We start from the raw sequence: 11,224 nt of genomic DNA, 5'->3' as shown, positions 1-11,224 counted from the left end.
CACATTATTTCCTTGTGCTAAATTTATTTGGTTAATATTATGTTCTCGTCAGAGAATCTATAAGAAAATACTATACCTTGTATATTGTTGAGTGGCTTTTTCTGTAGACATTGCTTCTGATTTTGGACAAAGCTGTTATGAGAAAAGTATGTTGAGAGGAAGAATTTTTTTTTTTTTTTTTTTTTTATTTAAAGAGGAGACTTTCAGACTAAATAAAAATGCCAAACTGACATATTCATGGTTCTTTTTTGGAGCTAGTTTTCCATCACAAAAGGTTAAAATAATAAAGCCTACTTCTTACAAGGAGATCATGATTTCTCATCTCTGGAATTACATAAATATGTTCTTCTTCATTAATATTTAATCTTCTGGAGGAATGTACTCCCTAATAATTAGGTTTTGGCTGGGTTTTAGACTTAGCAAATTGTTTTAGAATATTTTGTATTATAAACCTTGAGTAATCTTTTTTTTTTTTTTTTTTTTTTTTTGCCTTTTCTGGGGCCGCTCCTGCAGCATATGGAGGTTCCCAGGCTAGGGGTCGAATTGGAGCTGTAGCTGCCGGCCTACACCACAGCCACAGCAACGTGGGATCCGAGCCGCATCTGCTACCTACACCACAGCTCACAGCAACGCCGGATCCTTAACCCACTGAGCAAGGCCAGGGATCAAACCTGCAACCTCATGGTTCCTAGTCAAATTTGTTAACCACTGAGCCATGACAGGAACTCCGAGTAATATCTTTTTTTACATGAACTTTTTCAATTCATTTTATAAATATAAAAATTTCTTGTTAAGGTAAATGTAGTGAGTGCCTTTTGTTAATACTCAGTTCTTAATGAACAGGGTATTTAAAATGTGCCACTGTTAGTTAGACTTAAGACCCTTAATTTTCAGCCAAATTCTCCAAATGGATTAAATTGTTTTCTTATTTTTGGCTCCATCCCCAACAAAGTAATTTTTAGTTTAAATCAGTGATGGAGAGGTTTCTGTTGTTAGTTATCTTTTATTCAACCCCAAAATGATTAGTTGTAAAGCTGTTTTATATTTAACTATTATTCTGTCAAAACAGCTATACAGTGGAGTAGCCTTTTTTTTTTTTTAATTTAATTTTACTTTATTTTATTTTTTGTCTTTTTGCTATTTCTTTGGGCTGCTTCTGCGGCATGTGGAGGTTCCCAGGCTAGGGGTCGAATCGGAGCTATAGCCTCTGGCCTACGCCAGAGCCACAGCAACGCGCAGTGGAGTAGCCTTTGATGTAGGAGTTGAGTTTTAGACAGTTTTCTCATTTACATGAAAAGTCGTGTAGCCAAAATTTTCCATATAAAACTTAGGAGTTCTCTTGTTGCACAGCGAATTAAGGATCTGGCGTTGTCACTACAATGGCATGGGTCGCTGCTGTGGCACAGGTCTGATCCCTGGCCTGGGAACTTCCACATGCTGCAGGTGCGGCCAAAATTTCTTTTTAAAACGTCTCTTTAATCAAACATGCAGTATAGGTGGCCATAGTTAAGCATGCTTTAAAAATTAACAGTATCTCAGAATTACTGTATGGTAACTTTTTTCTCTAGCATCAGAATAGATTTCTGCTTCTTTAATTAAGTACCAGGAAGAGCAGCTGGCTTGCTTTTAGCCTGTTTTTTACCAAAAATGTACATGTACCTTTCAATACTGGAGATACCTTCTCAGCATCCCTAAAGGCTTACCTCGTGATCATCTCTCAGTGAAATTCTCTGTGAGTGGAGTTTGCAGGTTCACTCGCTCAAGCTAGTGTGTTTATTCAGGCATGTATGCCAAGGGCTTGTAGTTCATTTTACATATAGTGTAAATGTATATTTTATGGCTGCTGCAATACTGTGTTCATTTACCAATGGTGTTTCCAAGAGCTCTGTAACAAAGCTTATAGAAATACACATTCTTTTGCCAGATAAAGTTATGCAGATAATGAAAAACTCTGTAAATGTTTAAATACTATCCTCAGATATTGGCTATTCAGTCAAAGAGAATATTTTAAAATATCAAATGCAAGATGATTTGGGTAGGATCTGAGTCCTATGCATATGATGTTTTGCAACTTTAATAGGCGTTGCTCAGCTGAAATATACTCCCAAACTAAGCAAGAACAATTGCCTCTATAATCTTGTAGGATAGTGTGACCCAGTCATGAAGAACTATGGGAAATCAAGAGCACATTTTGAGAGCTCACTGTTGTCATATAGAACTGACCTAAGGTGATGACTCAAACAACATGCTTAATTTGCCCTGTGGGAGGAAAAAATACGTTCATTGCACAGCTTAGCCTTTCATAAAGTAGTGTCAAAAGTTTTCCAAAAAACAACATGGTACAGATCATAGAATGAAGAATACTTACCAAAGAATAGTCCTGGGCCTTCCTAAGAAAGGATAGCCAGAGCAAGCGAGCTTCCTACCCAAATAATGGCTCCAAGTGGACTCTGTCCTCACAAAGTGTCCACTCATTCATTTTGTGGTGTCAGATCCCAGCTGGTAACCAGGTTGTCTCAGTTATTATAAATGCTGATTTATTTGGAAATAGAAGTTTATTTCTCAAGTAATTTATTTATATCTAATAATGAGCTTGTTTGAAAATTACGAATGAAACATTTAGTATCAGGCAAAAGCATAAGTACCTTTACAAAGATAGTTATAGTAGTTAATGAGAATCTCTTTTTTCTTTTCTCTTTTCAGAATTTAGTTAGGATTTGGGGAGAAGGGTGGCAATAACAAGATATCAAGGCTTATTGGAAATGCCCTAAGGAAAAACTGGCTCCTGTGCTTTAATGAATAGATTAGTATGATCTGCCATTAGCTTGTCAGGCATATAGTGTTTCCTTGCAGACACCTCAAAGCCTGTCCTTACCCCTTTCGCCACGATTGGGAATGTTACTATTTTGTACCACCAATGAAAAAATAATCGTTTTTCTACTTCACTTCTGCCACCATCCAAATGATTAAAGTTTAAATTTTAGTGCATTACTTTGCTCGTGAATAAGTACCCATTGTGTAACTGGGCAATAGATAAAAATGAAATAGTAAATATTAAATTTATTGATTTCTAGAGGTTAGCAGATACTTAGTCAAAAGTTTTATGTTGTTATTAACAAATATGTATCTCAGAATGGTGACCATTAAACCTGAAGAGTCAGGTTAGTATGTAGTTCTGATTCTTGCTTCACAGATAGGAATATTTCTTTTGCATAAAGTTCCTACTCTGATTAATAAAGAACATGACCTGCTGATGGAGCATAATGTCCTGTGTTTGTGCAAATAAATTAAAATGATTACATACTCAAATGAGGACTAATTAAATACAAAGCTGTTCTCCTAATTTAAAAGCACAAATACTTTCTCGAGCACATTAGGTTCTAAAAATTGGTTATTACATTTTTTGTGAGCTGAGCTAATTAGGCTTAACTTGCATATATAATTTTTTTTTTCCGAAACTACCACTAAATCTCATAGCTTGTAGGGTGATTAATTATGTATGCATTAAGGTGTTTTAAATAGCTTTTCAACACCTGCAGCACACAAAAAAATTTAAACATAAGAAAATAAATGAAGTACTCAGAAACATTTAAGATGCTTCACGTTTTATACTTGGCCTACTTTGATTCTTGTAAAAGGAGAGTGAACATAGTGGTTAGGGTAAGGACAGTTCCAACAAATGTCTTTGTAAATTGTCTTTGCTTGCAGTTTTCAGTTTTGTGGGCTTTTTGTTGTTGTTTTGTTTTATCTTCTTGTCTTTTTGTCTTTTCTAGGGCCACTCATGGCATATGGAGGTTCCCAGGCTAGGGGTCGAATTGGAGCTGTAGCCACCAGCCTACGCCAGAGCCACAGCAATGCGGGATCCGAGCCGTGTGTGTGACTTACACCCCAGCTCACAGCAACACCGGATTCTTAACCCACTGAGCAAGGCCAGGATCGAACCCACAACCTCATAGTTCCTAGTCAGATTCGTTAACCACTGAGCCACGACGGAAACTCCAGTTTTGCGATTTTTTTGATGATATTGTAGGACTACATAGTCTTTTCTTTAGTCAGTCAGTGCCCCTAAAAGCCTTATTATATGTTTGAATTTTCAAAATGGGAATTTTTTATTTCCCTTTCTGATTATATATCACTGTTATGATAAAAAGTAGTGCTTCTGTACAGCAATAAATAGGAGTGGATTATTGATGTTTCACCATGGATGACCCTTGAAAATACATGAAGTAAAAATAAATATGTGAAAGACCGCATATCATATGCTTCAGTTTACATGCATTTCAGGGAAAGACATCTCCCTAGAGATAAATTAGTAGTTGCCTGGAGGTGGAAGGGGGGATTGACTGCAAATGAGCAGGATGGAAATTTTTGGGTGATAATGGCAGTGTAATTGTATGTTTACTAAAATCATTAAAGCTTTCCCTTAAAATGGGTAGATTTTTTGACATTTGAATTATGTCAGTTCTTTTTTAGAACTTAAGAGAACGAGAGGTGAACTGCTAAAACATCTGTATTTTTAGAGTTCAAGAGAAGAGAAGGGTTTGAGGATGAATTTTAACAGAGAAGAAAAAAAACCACAAAATTACTTTGCCCAGAGCGAAAAAGTGAAGTGAATTGCCCTCCCCTGAAATTTCACTCCCCACGTTACTCAAATAGATGGTGTTAATTTTATCAGAGCAGACACACAGGTGCCCTCTCCCCCCCGCCCCTTTTGCCCAGAGGCTTCTGTACATGTCAATGCACACATGCACACACCCTTTTTAAAAATTAAAATTAATATAAAATTTATTTCAACATTTTAAAGTGTACAGTTGCGTGTTTTTAGTATAGTCACAATGTTGTACAACCATCATCACTAATTTCCGAACACTTCCGTCACCCCCCAAAAAACCCTATACCTCTCAGTTCCCCACCTCCCGTACCCTGGCAGCCTGTTTTTTTTTTTTTTTTTTTTTGTCTCTGGATTTGCTTATTCTTCACATTTGGTATAAACAGAAGCATGAAATGTGGCTTCTGGCATCCTTCATTTTGCATATTGTTCTCAGAGTCACTGTTTGTGTTTTTTGTTTTTACCTTAGCGATCTGCTGTGGGGCTCATGTTATGTTGGACATTGAACTTACCTCATTCTTGTGAAAGCTGGGTGTCAGGCTGTGAGCAGTTACACTGACTTGAGCAGTCCCTACTGTTGAACCTTCTTTTGAAAATGATAAATGGTGCTGCGTTGGTATGGACCTCTCTGATGATTGGAGTGTCACGTTTGCATTTAACAGTGTAGAAGTTGATGGTTATTTAAACTCTGCGTTTAAATTCCGAGAATTCCAATAATTTTATTCCCTTAGAGTTTTGTTTAGTGTGACATAGTTTTTTCATTGGTTGAAACATCCAAGTCACGTCCGTGTTTGTACAAGGCATTGCTCTTTGGTTCTCAGTTATCTCAGCATTTTTATTCTCAGGGGAATGTGAATACTGCTGAAAGTATCATTACCTCCAAACTGAAATTATTCCTGTGTTAGAATGGAAGACTCCATTCGAAGTGAGGTGCTTTCTTTTTTTCTTGCTCATTTAGAAGAGTCATTCCAGCAGTGTCATTTTTAGGTCAGTGTTTTTGCATAGTTTTAGTTTAAAAAAAAAGTTTGAAATGTGCCCATTTAAAGTTTCTCCTTGAGTGGGTCTGTAAGCCCGTAGAATTTAGTCATTTCAGGATATCCCTGAATATTTAACTTTGTTGTGCTTTAATGTTTATCAACACTCATCCTTAGGTATAAGATCAGATGTGTAGTATGATCTGACAGTGGCTCTGTTCAAATTAGGCCTTGTTATCCAGTGTGTTCTTGTTTAAATTCCCAAGAGTTAAATTTTACCACAGTTGCAGTTAAAAAGAGGCAGAATGATTTAAAATGCTTTCTTTTTTTTTTTTTTTTCTTATGTGTTTGGATGGAATTTTGTTTTGAAAGCATTTAGTTGCTTTGGCATTCTATTTATAGTGTTTTATGGCCTCTAAGTAGGCTTGCCTTTTTTTTGGTTTGTTTTAGGGCCACACCCGCTGCATGTGAAAGCTCCCTGGCTAGAGTCGAATCAGCTACAGCTGCTGGCCTACACCACAGCCCCTAACATGGGATCCAGCCGTGTCTGCGACCTGCACCACAGCTCATGGCAACGCCAGATCCTTAACCCTCTGAACAAGGCCAGGCATCAGGCCCATGTCCTCATGGATGCTAGTCAGGTTCTTTACCTCTGAGCCACGACGGGAACTCTAGGCTTGCTTAATATACTTTTTAAACACTGTTTCTGTACTGTTTCAGTGTGAAACGTTTTAATCACCGTATGAGCATTCATGTGGGCCACTGGTCCCCTCGAGCTCAGATGCCAGTTCACGTGCTCCTTGGATGTCTGTGTTATGTCACAAGGTCGTGCCTAACGGGGCTCAATTTTACCGTTTCTTCAGACCATATATTTTTTTTTTTTTTTTGTCTTTTTTGCTATTTCTTGGGCCACTGCCGCGGCATATGGAGGTTCCCAGGCTAGGAGTCGAATCCGAGCTGTAGCCACCAGCCTACGCCAGAGCCACAGCAACGCGGGATCCGAGCCGAGTCTGCAACCTACACCACAGCTCACGGCAACGCCGGATCGTTAACCCACTGAGCAAGGGCAGGGACCGAACCCGCAACCTCATGGTTCCTAGTTGGATTCGTTAACCACTGCACCACGACGGGAACTCCCCCAGACCATATTTTTTTAAAATAAATTTTATTGGAGTATAGTTGACTTGGAAAGCTGTGTTAGTTTCAGGTGTACAACAGAGTATATTGGTTATGTATATACACTCTCCATTCCTTCTCAGATTCTTGTCCTATGTAGGTTATTCCACAGTATTGAATAGGTTACCCTGTGCTTTATAGGAGGTCTTTGCCGCCTCTCTCTTTTATCCAGAGCACTGTGTACGTGTCAGTTCCAGCCCCCTGTTATATCCCGCCTCCTGCCATGTTTCCCCTTTGGTAACCATAAATTTAGTTTCAAAACCTCTGAATCTCTGTTTTGTAAGTTCTTTTGTATTATTTTTATTAGATTCCACATATTAGTGATCTCATATGATATTTGTCTTTTCTTCACTTGGAATGATAATATCTAGGTCCATCCATGTTGCTGCAAATGGTATTATTTTGTTCTTTTTTTATGGCCGAGTAATATCCCATTGTATGTATGTACTACATCTTCTTTATTCAGTCCTCTATTGATGGACACTTAGCCTGCTTCCATGTCTTGGCTACCGTGAATAGTGCTGCAGTGAACATAGGGGTGCATGTATTTTTTCTTATTCAGACCATATTCTATTCAGACTAGTCTAGGTCACAGTCTTCCTAGCGGGATAACATAGTTTTGGCTTTTTCTATAAAAGATTCAGTTATTTCTGTGATTTCATATAGCTTTTGAACAAAAATTAGAATTTAATACAAATATTAAATAGGAGTCACATTGATTTTCTGGTTTTTATTCTATTATACCACAAAAATGAGAGAGAATCATTTATGAGCAAACCATGGAACCTGTCTTAACCAGGACCCAGCTAGAGGCTGAATGGGTGTTGAGAGTGTGAAAGTCCAAACTGAATTGAAGATGATAGAGGGAGTATGGAGCCTTGAGAGGATCAGCTGGGGAAAGGATGGAGAAACTGTGCTACGATGTGCTGGAGGATTTGTTTTAATACTTAGACTACGTCATATAGACATTGGTATGAAGTTTTTAGTGTTTCAAAATAAAGCCTATTTACAGGGTGGAAAAAGCAGTAAGTATGAAAAAGAAAGTACATCAAACAATAGAAATGTATGCTGTGAATCGGTTTTCTAATGAAAATCGTAAAGCAGTTTTTAAATATCCATGTAACACTAGGTAATTCTTGCTGATGATAACTTGTCGGCAAAACCTCTCGTAAATCCATTTCAATCCTAGGGTTGGGAAATTTTTCTAGCCGCTAATTTAAATTGCTTACACTGCACTTAGAGCCTGGGTCTTCTTAATCTCTCTTTATTGGAGGTGGGATCAGGTCACCATCCTCTAAGACTAGAGCTGGGGACCTGAGGTCCCCAGCCAAGAGAGTCCTTATTCTCAGCCACCCTGATGGGCTTCATTTCATCTGCACCCCAGGCTTGAGTGTGCTTTGGCTGCCAGTACTGCTCCCAAAACAATTTCTCCCGTGCTGGCAATTAAAATATTCTGACTCAGAGCAGAACCTATGAAGCAGTACAGTTGAAAGGCTGTGGGGAATAGGCAGATTGTCCTTTTAAAAAGGGACAATACAGCTAATGCCCAGAGTGTGGCGCTTTTTCTTACCACTGTCAGTTATCCTTTTGGTATCTCACCCAGTCTTCAGTTTATGTCTATTCAAACTTTAATTGACAATAATATGGAAATGAGATGTATTTGTAGCATTTTGTGCATAAGAGTTTTCTGTTGCCTGTTCTCAGTTCTTTAACAAAAAAAGGAAATTAACCGAATATTTCCTCTCTAGGGCGATGGGGAAGGTGTGCTGGAAATCTTTCTGCAAGGGATGTGGGGGGAGCAGGCACTTGCTTTGAGCTCTTCCTGGTTTGGTGACTGGGGACTTGTTTCCCTCACTTCTTCAACGAGCTTTCCCCACTGTATCCAGCTCCAAGCCTTAAAGTGCCTACTGGGAGCACGTTACTTCTTTGGCTTCCTCCTTACCAAGTGAACATTCTCGGCTCTAATACTTTTCCTCACAACTGAGTTTCTGATTGCCGTTGGTCTCTTCCTGAAATGCTTTCCAAATGCTTCACACCTGTCTTTCATTGTGTGCTACAGATGAGGACATTCACGTTTCATGTTGTGTGATGACAAGCATGTAGCAAGTGACCTCTCCTATGCTTCTTTTGGCGTGGCTAAGAATGACATGTTCCTTGCATGATTTTTTTTTTTTTTTTGACTTGAGAATTTTTATTTAGACGCTTTTTTTTCAGAAAATAAGTTTGGGAAAAATAACCAGTAGGTTGTTAAGGCAATTTATAGTTTTAAATAATAAAACTGTACAATTTGGGTACATTTGAATTCTTGCCTTTTTATTCTTTATGACAGGGGGAGGTGTGTGGCTCTAATTAGATCCAAAGCAGGATAGTATTATGAGGACAAGCCAGGATTTATCAATTATCAGGACACAACATGAAATCCATTGTATTGACCTGAAATATCTAGATGACCAGAATGTGGTCCAATTTATTTGCTAAATCATGAGATTGGTTGTCTTATGGCAGTATTTTGCCTGTGTACCCTAAGCCCAGCCTTTCCAATGATTTATTTATTTATTTATTTATTTTTTTTTTTGTCTTTTGTCTTTTGTTGTTGTTGTTGTTGTTGTTATTGTTGCTATTTCTTGGGCTGCTCCCGTGGCATATGGATGTTCCCAGGCTAGGGGTTGAATCGGAGCTGTAGCCACCAGCCTACGCCAGAGCCACAGCAACGCGGGATCCGAGCCGCGTCTGCAACCTTCACCACAGCTCACGGCAACGCCAGATCCTTAACCCACTGAGCAAGGGCAGGGACCGAACCCGCAACCTCATGGTTCCTAGTCGGATTCGTTAACCACTGCGCCACGACGGGAACTCCCTCCAATGATTTATTTTTAAAAATGACCGCATAAATATCATGTCAAGTATTTTGAACTGAGAACTGAGGGGAAAATACGTATGTATTTTAGCACTAGCTCTGCTAATGATTTGATGAAACCTTGATTATGTCATTTCTGAGCTTTAGTTTTCTCTCTATAAAATAAAGGTATATTAGCTTCTTTAACATTTCATTTCTGAGATACACATATATATAACATACATGTATACTGTATATGTTACATATAACATGTTATATAAAATATTAATATGCATACAGTTTTTAAAGTAAAATACTACATTTGAGAAATGTATATATATATATACACATATGTATATGTAAATACACAAAAATATTTCCTATATATACTATTTTATTGGGCTTTGTGAAAGTATATATAGAATGATAACTTCTTTGTTAAAAAATAAAGCACACACATTTTTCACCTGGCACAAATATTGTGAGAGGATTCATGACTAGCTGCTGTTTTCCAGACCTCTTGAATTGTTTGGAAGTTTTAACTTTATCTTAGAAAGAAAATGTGATTTTGGCTTTTAGATGTTTTGTCTTTCTAGTCTAATTGCCTTGAAAAATATTGTTAAGCAGGTACATCACCCTTAGGCTGAAGTTTGCTATTCTACTATTAGAGTAATTTCTCTTTTTTTTTTTTTATTCATCAGTGGCCCTCTCAATCTTGTAAAAATAACCTAATTCACACCAAGGTACCAAGGACTTTCATCTGCATTAGCATTGATCTTAGAGAGACAGCAGTGAGTGATGGCTTGAAGCAAGATCTTAATTCTCAGCTCAGGAATTGAACCTGGCAGCCTGGCTGAAAACCAGGAATCCTAGCCACTAGCCTAGCTAGAGGCTAAAAGCAGAATTGCCCTGATTCTTGTCCTCTGTTGAAAGCAAACATGTTTCTAGGAGGCAAAGACTGAAAACAGGTACAACGGTTATTATTAGAGACAGAGTACATGTGGGAGAGCACAAAGAGGTTTCTTTAAGACGGAAGTAAGGCAGTAAGACACACCCCAAAGAGGAGTGCAGGTGCAGGCATCCTCCTGAATGCCAGGGAGGTGCTTTAAACCACTTACCTGGGGGCAGTTCTTCCAGGCCTTTGTTTTCCTTTGGCCAGTTATCTTGTTTTGTTTCTCACACCTGACCAGACCGAGGGCCTCCGTGATGTGCGTGCGCATCTTTTTGGTCAAGATGGAGTCCCAAGGGTAATGGGCCGGCCATCAGGAGTTTCTATGGCCTGGCACCTCCCCACCTTTGACCCTAGGGGTCTTTCTGCACGTGTGAAGTTGGGAGATCTCCTTGACTCAGGAGTGATTGATGTGGTCATCTTACCTTTTTTTCTTACCCAGGTAGAGCTCAGCTCCTACCATTAACTTTCCCCTTGACGTGGCAAAGAGAAGCCAGGTCCAATGCACTCAGCCTAACAAGTCCCAGCTGTTCTCAGCCCAGGGGCCCATCTACCTCCTACCTCAGCACTGGTCTTCTGTGCTAACATGCCTCTTCCTGAAAACTCCGGTAACCATTTCCTTAGTTCAATAAATAAAATGTCTTGGACAAAATAAAAGCTGTGCCACTCTTCAGGAGAGT

Source organism: Sus scrofa, chromosome 2 (genome assembly GCF_054392235.1).
Source record: "Sus scrofa isolate SSC_HxYL_T2T_F1_AM1 chromosome 2, Sscrofa_HxYL_maternal_Yorkshire_Landrace_v2.0, whole genome shotgun sequence".
NCBI classification, from domain to species: domain Eukaryota; kingdom Metazoa; phylum Chordata; class Mammalia; order Artiodactyla; family Suidae; genus Sus; species Sus scrofa.
This window is presented reverse-complemented; position numbering follows the sequence as displayed.